General features: G+C 37.8%; 1 long non-coding RNA gene across 3 annotated transcripts in view; it reads left to right on the plus strand.

Annotated features, from left to right (window-relative positions):
• Positions 1–19610, plus strand: part of LOC103911600 (uncharacterized) — an 84828-nt gene that overhangs the window by 50012 nt on the left and 15206 nt on the right. The window lies entirely within an intron of this gene.

Here is a 19610-nt window from a genome sequence, read left to right on the forward strand (position 1 = left end):
AATAAATAAATAAATAAATAAATAAATAAATAAATAAATAAATAAATAAATAAATAAACAAATAAATAAATCATTCGTTCATTTCCTTTTTTGTCTCAGTCCCTTTATTAATCAGGGGTCGCCACAGCGGAATGAACCGCTAACTTATCCAGCATATGTTTTTTACGCAGCAGATGCCCTTTCAGCCGCAACCCATCTCTGGGAAAACAATAAATCAATCAAACAAAAAATAAATAAATAAATTTAAAAAATACAAATAAATAAACAAACATTGTGCAGCACGGTGGCTCAGTGGTTAGCACTGCTGCCTCACAGCAAGAACGTCGTTGGTTCAAGTCTCGGCTTGGTCAGTTGGCATTTCTGTGTGGAGTTTGCATGTTCTCCCCATGTTGCTGTGAGTGTGTTCCGGTTCTTAATTTTGTATGAAGATAAAGAGAAAATTTATACAGAAAAAAAAAATCCTAATAAATTTGTACTGTAATCTACAAACAAAAATTGATAAAGTACTTGAAACATCACTTAACTGGATTTAATTGTACATTTTACTTTACATTAGACTAAACAACTTATTTAAAACACTGCATTTGCAGGTGCATGAAATAACAGTGCTTTATTTAAAGTGTTCCTATTACAAGATGTAAAATAAGTCTATGATGTCCCTAGCGTGTGTGTGTGTGTATGTGTGTGTGTGTGTGTGTGTGTGTGTGTGTGTGTAGTTTCAGCACAAAATACCACACAGAAAATGTTTTCTATCCCTCTGAAACTGCCCCTTTTAGGCTTTGATACAAATTGTGCAGTTTTGGTGACTGTCGCTTTAAATTCAAATGAAATGCGCTTTTCAAAAGAGGGCGGAGCTACAAATGTCTGTGTGTGAGCATAGTGGCAAATTCCTAAACAAGACTAACGTCCTATGCTAATGAGGGAGAGATGGTCACTAGTGGGCGGGGCTTTCCCCCTCTGATGACATCATTCAAAGGGAGAATGTCAATCAAAGTGTTTCTGCAGACTGCTTTTATCAAGTCTGAATATAAAAATTGCAATTAATTAATTTTGACCATTAGCAGCTGGTTATATTCACACACTGCTGCCACACAACTGTATTTAAACCTCTTATAAATGTGATTTTTACATAATAGCTCCGCTTTAAATATCTTTTTAATAATTACAGTACTCAATAATTCACATTACCTCATTACCTCACATTATTAGTTAGTGTGTTTGTGCACTGATGAAGCTGAATGTTTCATTGGTGTTTGTGTGTGTATATCAGCACTGACGGCACTACAGTATCTGACACTGCAGTAATTGTACGCTTGAGAGTGTTTGTTTGCAGGTATGTGTTTCAAAGAAGTGAAGGATGTAATCTATAAGTCTGGAGGATGAGACGGTTTATTGGAAAGATCACACACACATAGAGTCGATGTCCCAGCATGCACCTCCCTCCCAGCATGCCTCAAATCACCGCTCTCTCATGCCGCTCCAATCTGAAAAATATATGTATTCTTTCTTCTGTATTTCTTTTTTCCCCTCTCTCCCTCTCTCTTGCTCATCCCTCACTCCCTCCCCTCTCCCCTCTCTCTCTCTCTCTGGCCCATTTCTCCTCTTTTTCAGTGGAAAGTGAGAATGTTGGCAGGTCAGGGGGTTTTGTGCTGCAGGAATCATTAGCAGAGAGATACGAACACAGCGGCTGAACCCAGGTCAGCGCTCCACGCTAATGAAAGTCTCTCCAGCAGCAGCTTTTCATCTGGAGCAAAACTCAAATCACAGCGCTGCTTACATTCAGAACACATGCATTCTGGGAAACCAGACAGATAGTGTGTGTGTGTGTGTGTGTGTGTGTGTGTGTGTGTGTGTGTGTGTGTGTGTGTGTGTGTGTGTGTCACTATCACAAAGGAGGAAAGCATATTTGGAAAGCATATCTGTCTACAGTGCTAAATAATGCAACATAAATAATGCACGTATTAATGTAATCCTGATCATGCAATCCAGATTATGTCATTCAGATTGTGTCATCCAGATTATGTCATCCAGATCACGTATTCCAGATATTGTAATTCAGGTCATATAATCTAGATAATATAATACAGATTATGTAATATACATCATGTAATTAGTTAATTTAATCCAAATCATGCAATACAGAAATGCAATCCGGATTGTTTAAAATCCAGATCATGTAATCCAGATAATGTAATCTAGATCATTAAATCCTGATCATGCAATTCAGATCATGGAATCCAGATCATGAAATCCAGATCATGTAATCCAGAAATGTAATCCAGATTATGTAACTCAGATAATGTAATACAGATTTTGTAATCTAGATCATTTATTCAAGATCATGTAATCCAGATCATAAAATCCAGATCATGTAATCCAGAAATGTAATCCAGATTATGTAATCCAGATTATGTCATTTAAATAAAGCAATACAGATTATGTAATATGGATACTGTAATCTAGATCATTTAATCCAGATCATGTAATCCAGAAATGTAATCCAGATTATGCAATCCAGATTATGTAGTCCAGATTATGAAACTCAGATAATGTAATACAGATTATGTAATCTGGATCATGAAATCTAGATAATTTAATCCAGATCATGAAATCCAGATCATGTAATTCAGATAATGCAATTAAGATCATGTAATCTGGATCATGTCATCCAGATCATGTATTTCAGATTATGAAATCCAGATTATGTAATCTAGATCATTTAATCCAGATCATGCAATCAGATCATGAAAATCAGATTTTGTAATCCAGATTATGTAACTCAGATAATATAATACAAGTTATGTGATCTAGATCATGTAATCCAGATCACGAAATCCAGATCATGTAATATAGAAATGTAATCCAGATTTTGCAATTCAGATTATGTAACTCATATAATGTAATACTGATTATGTAATCTAGATCATGTAATCTATATAACTTAATCCAGATCATGAAACCCAGATCATGAAATCCAGATTTTGTAATCCAGAAATGTAATCCAGATTATGTAATTCAGATTATGTAATATAGATCATGTAATTTAGATAATTTATTCCAGATCATGCAATCAGATCATGCAATCCCGATCATGTAATTCAGATTATGTAATCTGGATCATGTAATCCAGATCATGACATTTAGATCATCTATCTATCTATCTATCTATCTATCTATCTATCTATCTATCTATCTATCTATCTATCTATCTATCTATCTATCTATCTATCTATCTATCTATCTATCTATTTATCTATCTCTCTCTCTCTCTCTATCTCTCTCTCTCTCTCTCTCTCTCTCTCTATCTATCTATCTATCTATCTATCTATCTATCTATCTATCTATCTATCTATCTATCTATCTATCTATCTATCTATCTATCCATCCATTCATCCATTTATAGTTTTATCATTCTGTCTATTCTATCATACTATCTTTGTAATACTATTGTAACATTTTATCCATCCATCCATCTGTCCGTCCATCCATCCATCCCTTCATCTGTCCATTGATCTGTTCATCTGTCCATCCGACTGTCCAATTTTTATCCATTTCCTCATCTATCTGTTCATTATCCATCCATCCATACATCATCTGTTCATTCATCCATCCATCCATACATTCCTTCATCTATTCATTGATCTGTTCATCTGACAATCCAAAATCCATTCATGTCTCCATCTATCTGTTCATCATCCATCCATGAATTGATTCATCATTTTATTCTTCTACTCGTCTATCGTTTTATCCATTGTTCTCTCATACTATCATTGTAATGCAATTCTAACATTTCATCTATCCATCTATCCATCTTATATGTCCCGGATTTCCACATCAAAACACACACGTGTGAGCCTGTAAGAGAAAATTAAGACATTTGGTCTTTAATGAAGCAGCGGTGTGTGTGAGTGTGTGCGCGCATGTGTGTGTCTTTTAAACTCTGCTATAAAGCCTGTGTTCAGTCGTGTGCCAGCCGTGTTGAGGCCAGCGTCAGCCGTGACCCCGGTTTGTACGTGGTTTGTCGAGCGTGCGCGTGTGTGTTGTGGGGGGACGGGGGTTCTGCTAATCCTGCTTTTCAGCCGGCCTGTTCCAGCCTGGGCACACACAGCCTCTGACCACTCATTATCCTAACAAGAAGGGCCATTTCACCTGCGACTGGAGGCCTTGTACGCTGCTTGTTAGTGTAATCCCCCCTCTCTCTCTCACACATACACACGCGCGCACACACACACACTCTGCCAGACCCGCTGCCATTCAGAACAAGCAGGTGGCCACTGACGCACATAATTGCTGACAATTTGAGGCAATGAATAAAAATGATCTACATTACTTCTTGCCGAATGTTGTGTGCACTTGGTGCCAAGTGAAATCTATGGAAGAGCCTCTTTAGATAGCGCCGAAAAAAGGGCCCTATCAAAAGCGGCGCAGAGGAAAGGAGGAGGAGCGGTAATTAATTTCTTAAAGAGTGAAAGAGAGATTTGACACATTCAGAAGATCTGCCGTCTCTCTGGGGGTGTCAGAGAGCAAGCCCAGAACAACATCTTTCAAAGCGTTTCCTCCAGATATAGGGCCCGTATAGCTCATATACTGTCTGATTTATTTATTTTTTTTCTGTTTTCCACTCCACTTAAGTTTGCTTCTGTACTGGTTTAAGTGTACAAATATATATTACATCAATTTAATATCTCCGTTGTTTCTTTCAGATAGCAACCCAATCAAATGGAGAGCCAAAGCTAGGGAAAAGGCTCAATCATTTCAGTTTCAGCAACGAGCTAAACTGTGCTCATGTCGTTTAAATATTGATGTAGAACTTTCCTCAATATCATTTATTGTTTTTAAATTAAGAAATGCAATTAGATATTAGTTTTTTTTTAGTGCCATTGATGGTTTCATGAATAACGTGTTATGCCGCAGTCACATTAGAGTTTAAGCTTGCTTAAAAGCTTGCTAAAAGTTCTCAAATCAAGAAGCAATTTCTACACAAGCAAAACCTATCGTCTTGTTTTAAGAAATAATATGCCAAAATTAAGGGAGTTTTTCCTTAAATCAAGCAAAATAATCTACCAATGGGGTCAGCAAAATAATCCAACCCAGGCTCATTGTGGAAACGTAGTCCCACGGACGTTTCTGGAGACCGCGGAATACATCCCGGCGGGTACGTACGGCTGCAGTTTTTGTTTTTGCGAATCCGCGAGAGGCCGCTGTTGTGCGCTTTTTCTCACCTCAAACGCCTCTCACGAGTGCAGTTCTCGCCCGCGCTGTTCTCGCGTGAACCCACCAGAGGCCGCTGTCCGACTGACCGGATGATTGACTGCGCGACCGGCCAATCGGCTGACCCGCCCTCCTCCTTCCCTGAACCCAACCAATTTTACCGATTGACCCGCCCGCCCGCTCGCTTCCCTAAACCCGAAAACAGTTTACAAAAGCCGTCCAAATAAAGAAAAGCCCTGATTTTTTTTTCTACCACATTTTCGGATTTCACCGCGTTCTCACCCTGTTATGGAACTCGTTCACTTAATTTTTGGGATTCTGTTTTTGTCTTACCTGATTGCTGGAACCGCTCTTCCCCGGACTCGAAACCGATCGCTGTGGTCAACTACTCTTTGCATCTCAAGCCTGCCGACGTACACGGTGAGCTGAGTGGACAAACGGGTTGCGGCGGGGAAGCTCTCCACAAGGAGGTAATCGGTCGGCCGGCCGGCAAGCGCGAAAGGAAACAGCGTCACACCGCCCCGTAGCATTCGCTTGAAAAAAATAATGCAGCCGTACGTACCTCCCGGGACGTATTCCGCTGTCTCCAGAAACGTCCGCGGGACTACGTTTTCAGAATGAGCTTGGGTTGAAATAATCTTATCACCAGGCCCGAATTGGCCAATCGGGAGGACCGGGAGAGTTCCCGGTGGGCCGGTCTGACCAGACACGAGTGATCAAGCGCGAGTGATTTACATGTTAAGTCAATGCAAATGCGCGAATAGACATCCTGCGGCGCGATACGCGCGAATGGCGCACCGCGAATGACGAGAATTGCGCGGTGCGCATGGCGCGAATGGCGTGGGGAGAATTGAGCGTTAATGCGCGTTTCGCGTGAATCACTCGCATTCGAAAATCTGAACTTCAGCGGACATTCATGCCGCTTTAACCAATCAGGAGCTTGCTCTTATGGGGGCGTGATTGTGACGTATCACCTGTTGTCGGTGTCCCAGGGGAAATCCCCCAGCAGACACCGACAAGAAGTTCATCAAACTGGGCTGGGCTCAGTCAAAAGCACCGCTGAAAACCTCCATCAGCCAGGTTCAGTTTCTGGAGGAGTTTATGAGCTTAAAGAGCTGGATGCACCTCTGAAAGGATGTAGTGGACTCAGACACGGCTCTAAGCGTATCAACGCTGTTAATTATCCTTCAAAAAGCACATAAACACTGTTATTTCTTCATAAAATCCATGTTAGCCCTTTAGCTATGAAGCTAGAGTCACCGGGCAGACAGAAGCCCTGCCCATCACGCGAATCCGCGTCTGTTCTGAAGTGAATTTGACACTGAATGAAGCGGGGTTTGACGCGCGAATGAAGCGAGTAACCTCAAATGTTCACGCGGCTATTTACGCGCGAATAGTGCGATTTATCCTCGCGTTCCACATCTGTTGTGAACACAGCATTACAGTGCCATTGTGGTCCAGTGGTCAGCACGTTGTGTTATGACGTCATTAATCCTTGTTCAATCCTCACCTGAGAATTTTTTATTGTTAAGACATATAAAACTGTAAGGTTGTTGAACATTTGAAGTTCTAAAGCAGCTGTTTTCTTGAAAAAGACGTGATAGTGTATTTAGAAACTGAATTAGAAATGACCTTATTTTAATATAGTCAGTCGTGAACTGAGGTGGGCCGGTCTAGGGATTGATACTCCAGGGCTGAAAAGGAGTCCCACTCCGGCCCTGCTTATCACAAATCGAAAAACAAGATTAATTTGCTGACCCCATTGGCAGATCATTTTGCTTGATTTAAGGAAAAACTCACTTCATTTTGGTTTTTATTTCCTAAACCAAGACAATATGTTTTGCTTGTGTAGAAAATGCCTCTTGATTTAAGAATTTGTAGATAAATGTAGACAAAAAATCTAAGTTGAAAAGCATTTTTTTGCAATGCAGTGTTGCAAAAAGGATTAAACAAGATGATTAGACATTAAAAAAAGCGAGCGATTGCTCTATGTTTTAAAGTCCTGTCCAGAGAGGTTATGTTTTGATCCTCAGTTGGTCTCACTTAAGGGTGACGTAGTGGTGCAGTAGGTAGTGATGTCACCTTACAGCAAGAAAGTCACTGGGTCGCTGGTTCGAGCCTCAGCTCAGTTGGCGTTTCTGTGTGGAGTTTGCATGTTCTCCCAGTGTTCGCGTTGGCTTCCTCTGGGTGCTCTGGTTTCCCCCACAGTCCAAAGACATGCGGTACAGGTGAATTGGATAGGCTAAATTGTCTGTAGTGTATGGGTTTGTCAGTGAATGAATGTGTGTGGATGTGTCCCAGAGATGGGTTGAGGCTGGAAGGGCATCCGCTGCATAAAAACGTGATGGATAAGTCCCTTTATTAATCCTGGGTCGCCACAGCGGAATGAACCGCCAACTTATCCAGCAAGTTTTTACGCAGCGGATGCCCTTCCAGCGGCAACCCATCCCTGGGAAACATCCACACACATTCATTCACTGACAAACCCATACACTACAGACAATTTAGCCAATTTAGCCCAATTTACACACTTATACACTACAGACAAAAAGCAATTACCTTTGCAAGTACCACCATAATGAGCAGTTTTGAAATACAGTAGCGTATTAGGTCTAGTAAAGCAGCTAAAGCTCTGTACAGTTCAAAAACGAGACATATTAGTTCCTATTATTAAGAACATTTGAATTAAAATGTGCTTTTAAAAGTTAAAATGGTAGGTTACTGTTCTTAAAAAGTAAAAAATAAATAATAAAGAAAGAAATAACTCCTGGTTGATTAGCACCTGAAAATGTTGCCTGGACCTCATTAATATAGGCTTTATGTCATTATATTTGTATATTTTTGATAATTTCTTAAAAAAAATAAATAAATAAATTATATATATATATATATATATATATATATATATATATATATATATATATATATATATATATATATATATATATATATATATATGAGCAATTCCGTGCAAATGTCAACCTTGCCATGAAAAAAAAATTAGTTTTTACCAAAATACGGAAACCATTTCTGGGTTTTTTGTGTAAGCAAGTATTTTACAGTACTTTAAAAATACTCAAAAATGCATCTGTCAATGTTTTAAAACTATTCTATTTGATTTACCAAAGTCACACAAATGGTAATTTCACATGTGTCACACCCATAACAGAGAGATGTCACATCCATAACGACACTTTTTCCTCAGAAATGTGAAAATATTAAGTAAAATAAAACCAAGCATTTTTGTTTTATAGAGAGCCGACTCTAATCCTTTTGATTAGCATTATTGATTTTGGGTTGTGCAGTTTAATTCACATAATTTCTACAAAGTGTGTTGTATACTGTAAACTCGCAGACTTTTTTTGTCACATCCATAACGCATGCTTATTTTCCTCATTTAAAGTACAAAACACGTTTACAGATTGATATTTTTCTGCTCCCATAACTCTGTGGCTAGTTGCTCTAGAAAATATAATTAAATTTTTCAATATAATGTTAACATATACTTTCTCTGTTAATTTATGTGTTGAGTTTTTACTGCAAATGTCACATCCATAACGCTGGAATTGCTCATATATATATATATATATATATATATATATATATATATATATATATATATATATATATATATATATATATATATGTACATATTACATATTTGATTCATCCGCGTACCACTAGAAGGAAGCCTGCAATGTACCACAGTTTGAGAACCACTGAAATAGATTTTTAAAACGAAAGATGTAAATAGTTGATCTGTTAAATGTGTCGGATCAGTTTTAACCATTTCAAAAGACATTATAGACTCAAACAATCAAACTAGTTTAAAATGAGCTAAAACAACACAATTAATGAGCTTTTTTTGTGGGAAAACATAATTGTTTTATGTTCAATCCACCTAAATGTTAAAACTAATAAGTTAACCGAATTCCTGAAACTGTGAAACCCAAGAAGTGAGATTTATTAAAGTTTAACCTCCATCATTCCTCTGTTGAATCGTGTTTAGAGGTAACTTCAGCCTTCTATTCAGGACGGCATTAAGGCACACAATATCATATTTATATTCATCAACTCCATCCCTGTTTTAGCAGCCGTTGCGTCGGCTGGAGGTGATGAAGAAGTGTGTTCAGGATATTATCTCCAGTGAGCCGTGATCAGATGCAGTAATGACCGAATCGGGTGTGATAATACCGCATTCACCAAGGCCTAATTTCAGTACCTCCAATTACAGAACAATACATAACCTCTGCATTCACAGGCAAATTACCGGAGATCAGAGCGGGTCACGGCAGCCCGTCTGAGACCCAGAGCAAGACGGCAAACAAAAAAAACCTTCACGTCTTGTCAGATGCATAGGGTTGGGGGAGATGCAGAGTACATGTAACTTAATTATAACGGTTTCAAATACAAAACATTGAGTAGCTGTATCTGATTGCATGTTGCAGTCACTTCCGAAAAGTAATCTAGATTAACTAAAGGGATTGCTTTGGAATTGTATTCTTATTCAGACATCAAGGTAAACTGTAATCGTCAATTAATGTAAGCAGCAATAAGTTATTTTAATTCGATTCACATAGAAACACATGCGCTATAGGTGAATTCACTCATTCATTTTCCTGTCGGCTTAGTCCCTTTATTAATCCGGGGTCGCCACAGCGGAATGAACCGCCAACTTATCCAGCACGTTTTTACGCAGCAGATGCCCTTCCATCCGCACCCCATCTCTGGGAAAGCTATAGGCGAATTGAATAAACTAAATTGGCCAGGGTGTATGTGTGTCAATGAGAGTGTATTGGTGTTTCCCAGTACTGGGAAACAGATCCGCTGTTCAAAACATATGCTGGATAAGTTGGTAGTTCATTCCACTGTGGCGACCCCTAATGAATAAAAAGACTAAGCCGAAGGAAAATGAATAAGGAATGAATAGTGATGTCAAAATCAGTGTTTCCAACCCCCACAGTACCCAGTTTGTGGATCAATTGGTATCGGGCTGCACAAGAAATCATTATTTATTTCTGTTGTAGATCACCCAAACTCTGCAGCGCTTTTAAATGTTTGCCATAAATAAAACTAGTATCAGAGTTACAGCAATGTTTTGTCAGCTTGTCGTCCTCTGAGAAAACTGCTGATGGTCACATAGCAAACAACGTACACCTTCCTTCACCCCATATTTTTTGAATATGTGAAGTTTCACAAACTAATTTCAAGAGTTCACACTTAGCTGATGATTGATAGTAAAGCTAGTTTGGCGTGCTGTCCCGGGAGAGAGCCCTGAGCTTATAAGATCCTCGAGCCCTGGGCTCCCTCCCGTTGCAAGGCGAGAGGGGAGTTTGAGCTCAGGTAGATCTCGATGACTCCCCCTCTTGCTTGTTGTAGCTAAGTGTCAGATATGGATGTCCCAGGTGTACTCAGATGTTTAGCTAAAGTATTTGGATTAAGAGTGCTTGTTTTTGAACTGTGGGAGGAAACCGGAGGACCCGGGGAAAACCCACGCGACCACGGGGAGAACGAGCAAACTCCGCACAGAAATGCTGTCTGGCTTGGAAAGGAATTAAACCAGGGGCATTCTTGCTGTGAGGCAACAGCGCTAATCGCTGGCCACCGTGACGCCCGTTTGAAAGGAGGGAAAGTAGGGTTGGGTGGGGGGGTTTCTTCGAGACGAAGAGATTGAGATGAGAAAAGTCTGGTTATTTATAGTGAGTTAAGGATCGTCTGATAGGATAATCAGTTATTAGCTAAAGTCGGAACAGCTGTGAACAATCATAAGCACGTGATCCTCTCGAAATTTGTTTACACACCTCTACTTTGGAAAAAGTCAGAAAAGTGGGCGTGTCCAGCTCTGTTTAGGGGGGAGTGTCAGAGGAAGAAAAGTGGGATGGTGTGGGAGTGTCTATTTGGGCATGCGCGAGTTTCAGAGTCAAAATTCACACACACAGTAGAAAGTGATGGTGTTTAACCTACATTGACATCTGTAGTCGAATTATTTGCCAAATTAATAAATGTTGGACTTTAACTGCAGTTTGGCTCTTTCATTCAGGGAATTCATTCATGTCCCTCGAGACAAAAGAGATATTTGATTCGAGGAACTGCTCTAAGCGTGTATTTTTCATGCAATGTTTGATACCGCACGGCGAATGAGAGAAAAAAAACCTCAGCATTTCCCGGAAACTTAGATGCACAAGGCAGGTAGTGTCAGAAAGCCGCGTGTGTTATTCCGGTCACAAAATGCAGTGAAAATCCTACACGAGGTTAAAGTTTGGTGGTGGTGCTAACGTGTTTACACTTGGTGCAATAGTTAACTTAGTTACGAACAAACTGAATAAACAAAGAGCACTGGTCGCTCACTTACCAAATCTGTAGAGACAGGACAATCACCAGCAACTAGAGCCGCGTCTTTATTAAGAGGAGACTACAAGCGAATCCGGATCTCAGCGTTTGCAGATGAGAACAGCTCTCAGGTAAACAATAATCCTCCTTAGACACGTAAGTTATTGTTGTCGAGCGTCGCGTACACTGTTAATCCACACGTGACTCCAGCTGAGCTCTCACAGAGAGAAAATAAAAACAAAACTGAACTGCAGCAAACTATAAAAGCAACACTTCACGCTTGTTTTGCCAACACAACGTGGCGTCTCTGTCGTCTAAACACTGTGACAGTAATGAATATTAATGAAGTTGCACAATAGAGCGCGCTGATTGGTTTGAACCAAGCTTTACTCATGCATTAATGCAGCACACTGTAAGACGTAATAAGACACACTCTGGCACAGACGTCCAGTCTACACGCTGGAATACACGCTATTATCTCATGACCGTGACGCAGCTTCAAAAATTCGTTTCAAACCGGAAGTACGAATTTGCTTGAAATAACGCAAAAACAACCAATTTACACTTTTTAGTGAAATATAGGTGTCCTAATAGTGTTTTTAGCAGTGTGGGACACATATACCACTGTCAACAGCTCAAAACATGTGCTTTGGTGTTTCATGAACCTTTAACAAAATGCCTTTAGCCTACGTTTTGCGCACACATACAGAAATGTAGGGAAGCTGAAACCTGGAAATCCAAAACACAACATGAAGTCAGATACTTTAATTAAGTTGCAAATCTGTAGTGAAATACATTTTAAAAGTTAACCTTCCCCACTCTAAGTGCATGTGTTTTCTGCATGTAATGTAGCGCATGCATGTAAGCGCATGTGTGTGTGACCCGGCAGACCCGTTGCTCTTTATTAACACCTGCCTAACGGAGCGCCGCCGCCTGGTGTCTGCCAGCTGACGGGCTCAACCTGGCACAGACTCAACCTGTGACATGGGCAGTTAGAGCCTCCATTTCACACATGATTAATCTGAGCCGCAGAGGGAGGAAAGGGTGGCCCGCGCTCGTCCGCATGGCTAAAAGGTCTTTAGGATTCCTGCGGAGAGGAGCCGCGGGCAGAGTGAATGTAACCGGTTGGGGGTCACTGAGTCTTTGTGTAATTGAGGCAGTGGCAGCCTCTCTATCCTCTCCTGCTTTCAAATGGAGCGAGGGATCGTGAAGTGCTTGGAGGAGGAGAGGAGGAGGAGGAGGAGGAGGAGGAGGGGGCTTCTTTCTGAATGTTTTTATGAAGGGGAGGTTAAGTTGACAAGAACAGAGCGAATGCGTTCTGCTGATTTCGACACAACAGTCTACACGTCTTTATTGAAGCAGTTAGCCGCGGAGGACGTGCAATACGCTGGTTTTACCACATGCATATACTGTCAACAACAAACAGTTGATTACAAATGATATAATAATGTTAATTAGAAACAAAAGTTTATATATGAAGAGTTCAGATTAGGGATGGGCGATACCACAATTTTTTAATTCGATATGATACCGATACTTTTTGCTAAAAATTTTAAGATACCAATACCGAGAGCACTTATTGTTTAAAATATTAATGTCATTTTTCAAAATAATGTTCATTTAAAAAAGCATATATATATATATATATATATATATATATATATATATATATATATATATATATATATATATATATGCAGTATATATATGTACTGTAATGTGTATGTTGTATATACACACTGCATACACACACACCCTTATATTTATTCTTATTCCCCTAATGGTAACGAGAGAGAAAGAGGGAGCTGATTTATTATTTTATTTATTTATTCATTTTTGTTTGTATTTAATTGCTATTATTATATTATATGTTATAATACTATACTAAACACTTTGCTGTGTTAACGAAGTTTATATATATATATATTTATATGTGTGTGTGTGTGTGTGTGTGTGTGTGTGTGTTCTATTTAAAGTAAACTTTATAAATCCTTTGGCAAAACATTTGTAACATTTGTCATGCCAAAAAGAGAGAGAGAGAGAGAGAGAGAGAGAGAGAAAGAGACTTTGACACACACTTTATTAAAACATCTAAAACCAAAAATTACATTTCACCTCACACAAAGTCACACTGAAACATGTTCAGGAGACAAAAGAGGTGGAAAAACAAAAATCTAAATATATATACATAAATAAAATAAAAAATATATATAATAATAAGCTATACACAAAAATAAATAATTACACAAAAAATTAATCATTTATCACCAATTAAATATTATTTTCCCATCCTCACAAATTGACACTAAGGCCCCATTAACACACCATTTGAACTCAAACTCAAGCAAGTTATTTGTCATTTGAAAGAATCGATGTTCTGTTCTTATTCTGGATTCCACCAAGGCTAAAAAAAGTTGAAGAAGATTTACATTTCGCCCCTCAGCAGCTAGTCTACATGATTTCCAGATGGCTAATTTAGCTTGTCCAATTGTGAAATTTGCTACCGTACACTTTTGTCTGTGCACTCTTGAGTATTTACACCCAAAAACAAAGAGTGTTTTGGTAAAAACAAAACCTAAGTTCAGTAGTATGACTTTTAATAAAGAGAGAGAGAGAGAGAGAGAGAGAGAGAGAGAGAGAGAGGTTTGCCTCTTGTCGGACAGAGGGAGAGTGAGCAGAGGAACACTGGGAAGCTTGTTTTTGTTCCGTTTCTTTATAAGTTTCAGGGTGTGTTGTCTGTAAGTTTTTATAATGGCTGCTTGTATTGTTGCTGTGTACAACTTTCTTATCACAAATATTGCTTGTGCAATGCTTATTTAGCTGACGAGCACCACAACACGCTGTTATGTCTCTATCATCGTGTCATTCCGTATTAATGCAGAAGTGTGCGACTTGCGCGTGTTGAGTACGTAAGTTATCTGAAAGGCACATGATCACTTATGTCACCTTCCGCCTTAGATTGATTGGTGTAACGTCTTGTATACAATGCATCACTGACAATCCTGTACACGGCGCTAAAACATTTAGTTATGCAGAAATTATTAAAATATAGTTAAAATATCGATACTTTTAAAAAAATATCGATACTAAATTAAAATCTTCTAAATATCGATATATCGATACTGGAGCATTGATGTGCACATCCTGCAAAAAACTTCTAAATCCATCAGACCTCTTTCCTTGTAAATGAGCATTTTCTATCAGGCTCCTATAATTAGGTTTAGAAGTTTCCTTTTATATGTATTGATAAGGTTATTAGCTAGTAAATAAAATACATTTTGTTTTAAAAATGTCACTTTAGATAATTCTTTGGTTTTTTTAACAAGGTAGATTTTCTTTTGCATCAAAACCAGCTGAATCCACGTCTGCTTTTTTTTGCAAAAACCTCTAAATCCACCTATTGGGAGAATACATTTATTTATATATTATTTATTTATTTATTATTTATAAATTAATTGAAAAATCACTAAAGATACAATTAGAAACCACACATTGCACAAACCACCTAAAATATATAAATCCGTCAAGTAAGCGGAGGTTCATTCCGCTGTGATAAATCAGGGGAAAAGCAGAAGGAAAATGAAGGAATGAAATCTGTCAAGTAAGTGCATTAATCAAAAACATTAAAACTGACATTAATTAAATCTGAACAATCTGTTGTCATTTCTGATATTTGAGATTTAGATTTAATGTAAGCAGAGAAATGTAAACATTGCAAACATTGTAAACTCAGCTTGTTAGATTTAAATAATGCAGTGTAAAAACATCAATATCTGTGCATTGTCCATTATTATAAAAGCTTATCAGACGTATAGGTGTTATGAATTAATATAAATAATGTATAGTTTTATACATTATTTTTATCTTTTAAAAATAGCTTAAATTAGCAAATAAACACAAGGTTGGCCTACTGTGGCGTTTAGTGGCTTTTGCATCTGAACTCTTCATATGTAGTGCTTAGCGTTTTTGATTTGATCCTCCACAAATCTCCCATTTATATTAGGATTTTCTGTAGGAAACATTACATTACATTAAATCCAATCTGGAGCTAATTTAACAAAATAACTTGTGATAATGGTCCAAAATTAGTACATCTAAATTTATATGTTAAGGAAAAATATTTGAAAAGCTTTAAAAAGAGCAAAACTCAAGAGAATCAAAAAGTGTATACAATTTTGTTAAATTTTTGTAGTTTGTATTTTTCCGTAATATAATTGGAAAAATGTAAAAATATTAAATGTATTTTCTTTAAAATTCTAAAGATGTTCGATGACTAAAATATGTTTATTTTAATAAATATATCCATTTAATAAATCAATTTTTTGTTTAAATGCACCTAAATATATTACTTATATTCACCTATTACTTATTATATATATATATATATATATATATATATATATATATATATATATATATATATATATATATATATATATATATATATATATTTGTGTATATATATTTGTGTGTGTGTGTGTGTGTGTGTATATATATATATATATATATATATATATATATATATATATATATATATATATATATATATATATATATATATATATAATTTGTATATAACATTTTAAACCAGTGTCATATTGATGCCAAATAGTCATTTATTCCTCAGATATGGCAACCAAAATCCATCGTCTAGTAAATGTCATAGCGGTAACGTCTACAAATTGTCAAGCTGTCACATCATTAAACGTTGATATTTGGTTGATTTTAGGTTGTGTTGGAAAGTGACCAAAATCCAACGTCCAGTCAACATCTTAAACCAACGGCATATTGACTTCAAATACTGATGTTTATTAGTCAGGTATGGCAACCAAAATCCAATGTCTGAAAGATGTCATAGTGGTAACGTCTACAAATCGTCAAGCTGTCACATCATTAGACGTTGATATTTGGTTGATTTTAGGTTGTGTTGGAAAGTGAGCCAAATCAGCCAAGCCAACATTTTAAACCAGCGTCATATTGATGCCAAATAGTCATTTATTCATCAGATATGGCAACCAAAATCCATCGTCTAATAGATATCATAGCGGTAACGTCTACAAAACGTCAAGCTGTCACATCATTAGACGTTGATATTTGGTTGATTTTAGGTTGTGTTTGAAAGTGACCAAAATCCAACGTCCAGTCAACATCTTAAACCAACATCATGTTGACGTCAAATACTGACGTTTATTAGTCAGGTATGACAACCAAAATCCAACGTCTAATAGACGTCATAGCAGTAACGTTTACAAAACGTCAAGCTGTACACCATTAGACATTGATATTTGGTTGATTTTAGGTTGTGTTGGAAAGTGACCAAAATCCAACGTCCAGCCAACATCTTAAACCAGCATCATGTTGATGTCAACTACTGACATTTATTAGTCAGGTATGACAACCAAAATCCAACGTCTAATAGATGTCATAGCAGTAACGTTTACAAAACGTCAAGCTGTACAATATTAGACGTTGATATTTGGTTGATTTTAGGTTGTGTTTGAAAGTGGTCAAAATCCAACGTCCAGTCAACATCTTAAACCATCGTCATATTGACGTTAATTACTGACGTTTATTAGTCAGGTATGGCAACCAAAATCCAACGTCTAATAGACGTCATAGCAGTAACGTTTACAAAACGTCAAGCTGTACACCATAAGACGTTGATATTTGGTTGATTTTAGGTTGTGTTTGAAAGTGACCAAAATCCAACGTCCAGTCAACATCTTAAACCAACATCATGTTGACGTCAAATACTGACGTTTATTAGTCAGGTATGGCAACCAAAATCCATCGTCTAATAGATGTCATAGTGGTAACGTTTACACAACGTCAAGCTGTATACCATTAGACGTTGATATTTGGTTGATTTTAGGTTGTGTTGGAAAGTGACCAATATCCAACGTCCAGCCAACATCTTAAACCAACGTCATATTGATGTCAACTACTGACGTTTATTAGTCAGGTATGACAACCAAAATCCAACGTCTAATAGACGTCATAGCAGTAACGTTTACAAAACGTCAAGCTGTATACCATTAGACGTTAATATTTGGTTGATTTTAGGTTGTGTTTGAAAGTGACCAATATCCAACGTCCAGCCAACATCTTAAACCAACGTCATATTGATGTCAACTACTGACGTTTATTAGTCAGGTATGACAACCAAAATCCAACGTCTAATAGACGTCATAGCAGTGACGTTTACAAAACGTCAAGCTGTACACCATAAGACGTTGATATTTGGTTGATTTTAGGTTGTGTTTGAAAGTGACCAAAATCCAACGTCCAGTCAACATCTTAAACCAACATCATGTTGACGTCAAATACTGACGTTTATTAGTCAGGTATGGCAAACAAAATCCATCGTCTAATAGATGTCATAGTGGTAACGTTTACACAACGTCAAGCTGTATACCATTAGACGTTGATATTTGGTTGATTTTAGGTTGTGTTGGAAAGTGACCAATATCCAACGTCCAGCCAACATCTTAAACCAACGTCATATTGATGTCAACTACTGACGTTTATTAGTCAGGTATGGCAACCAAAATCCATCGTCTAATAGACGTCATAGTGGTAACGTTTACACAACGTCAAGCTGTACACCATTAGACGTTGATATTTGGTTGATTTTAGGTTGTGTTTGAAAGTGGTCAAAATCCAACGTCCAGCCAACATCTTAAACCAACATCATGTTGACGTCAATTACTGACGATTATTAGTCAGGTATGGCAACCAAAATCCAACGTCTAATAGACGTCATAGTGGTAACGTTTACACAAAGTCAAGTTGTACACCATTAGACGTTGATATTTGGTTGATTTTAGGTTGGCATTGGACATTGGCATCAACCTGCCGTTGGGTTCTGACCTCAACTCAATTTTCATTTCCAAACGAAATGCAACGTCTCCACGATGCTTTGGTACAACGTTAATCTGATGTCATGTTGACGTCCTGCGCCTGCTGGGTCACTCTTTTACCTCATTTCATCACGTTTAATCCTTCAGTGTGGTGTTGTAGTCTGAGTAAACATTTAACAAGAACAACAAGCACTTGTGTTGTTTGCACAGGCCTGTGTTTCTGCGGTCAGCCATCTGCTTTTCATCTATTCACTTCACTCAAGTGTGTGTGTGTTTGTGTGTGTGTGTGAGAGTGTGTTAGAGAGAGAGTGTGCGTATGTGAGTATGTTTGTATGTGAGTGTGTGTATGTTAGACAGTGAGTGTGCTTATGTGTGTGTTGTATGTGTGAGTGGGCGTGTGCATGTTTGTTTGTGCAAGAGAAAGTTAGAGAGTGCATGTGTGTATGAGAATGTGTGTGTATTAGTAAGTGTGTGTGTATTAGTGAGTGTTTGTCTATTTGTGTGCGTGTGTGTATGCGTGCATGTGTTTGTGTGTTTGTGTGTTTAAGTGTGTGTGCTTCAGTTGTATGTGTATGTGTGTGTGTTTGATTGTTTGTTTGTGTGTGTTTGAGTGTGTGTTTAAGTGTGTTTGCTTGGGTGTATATTTAAGTGTGTGCTTGAGTGTATATGAGTGTGTTTGTATGTGTGTGTTAGTAAGTGTTTGTCTATTTGTTTGTGTGCACGTGTGTGTGTGTGTATCTTAGTGAGTGTTTGTCTTCATGTGTGCATGCGTACTGTATGTGTGTGTAAGTGCATGTGTGTATGTGTGTGTGTGTGTGTGTGTGTTTATGTTTGTGAGAGAAAGCGAGAGGGATTGTGTGAGTGTGTTTGTGTGTGTCTTTTTGTGTGTGACTGTTTGTGTGTGTGCAAGAAAGAGTGGTTGTGTAAGTGTTTATTTGTGTGTGAATGTACATTTGTGTGAGTGTGCGTGTGTTTGTGTGTATGTTTGTGTGAGAAAGAGAGATAGAGAAAGATTGTGTGTGTGTGTGTGTGTGTATGTGTTTATTAGTGAGTGTTTGTCTATTTGTGTGTGTGTTTGTTTGTTTGTGTGTGTTTGAGTGTTTGTTTAAGTGTATGCGTGTGTGTATTAGTGAGGGTTTGTGTAATTGTGTGTGTGTTTGTTTGTGTTTGTATTTAAGTGTGTGTGCTTGAGTGTATATATAAGTGTGT

Source organism: Danio rerio, chromosome 9 (assembly GCF_052040795.2).
Source record: "Danio rerio strain M-AB ecotype USA chromosome 9, GRCz13ab, whole genome shotgun sequence".
In the NCBI taxonomy this organism is placed as follows: Eukaryota; Metazoa; Chordata; class Actinopteri; order Cypriniformes; family Danionidae; genus Danio; species Danio rerio.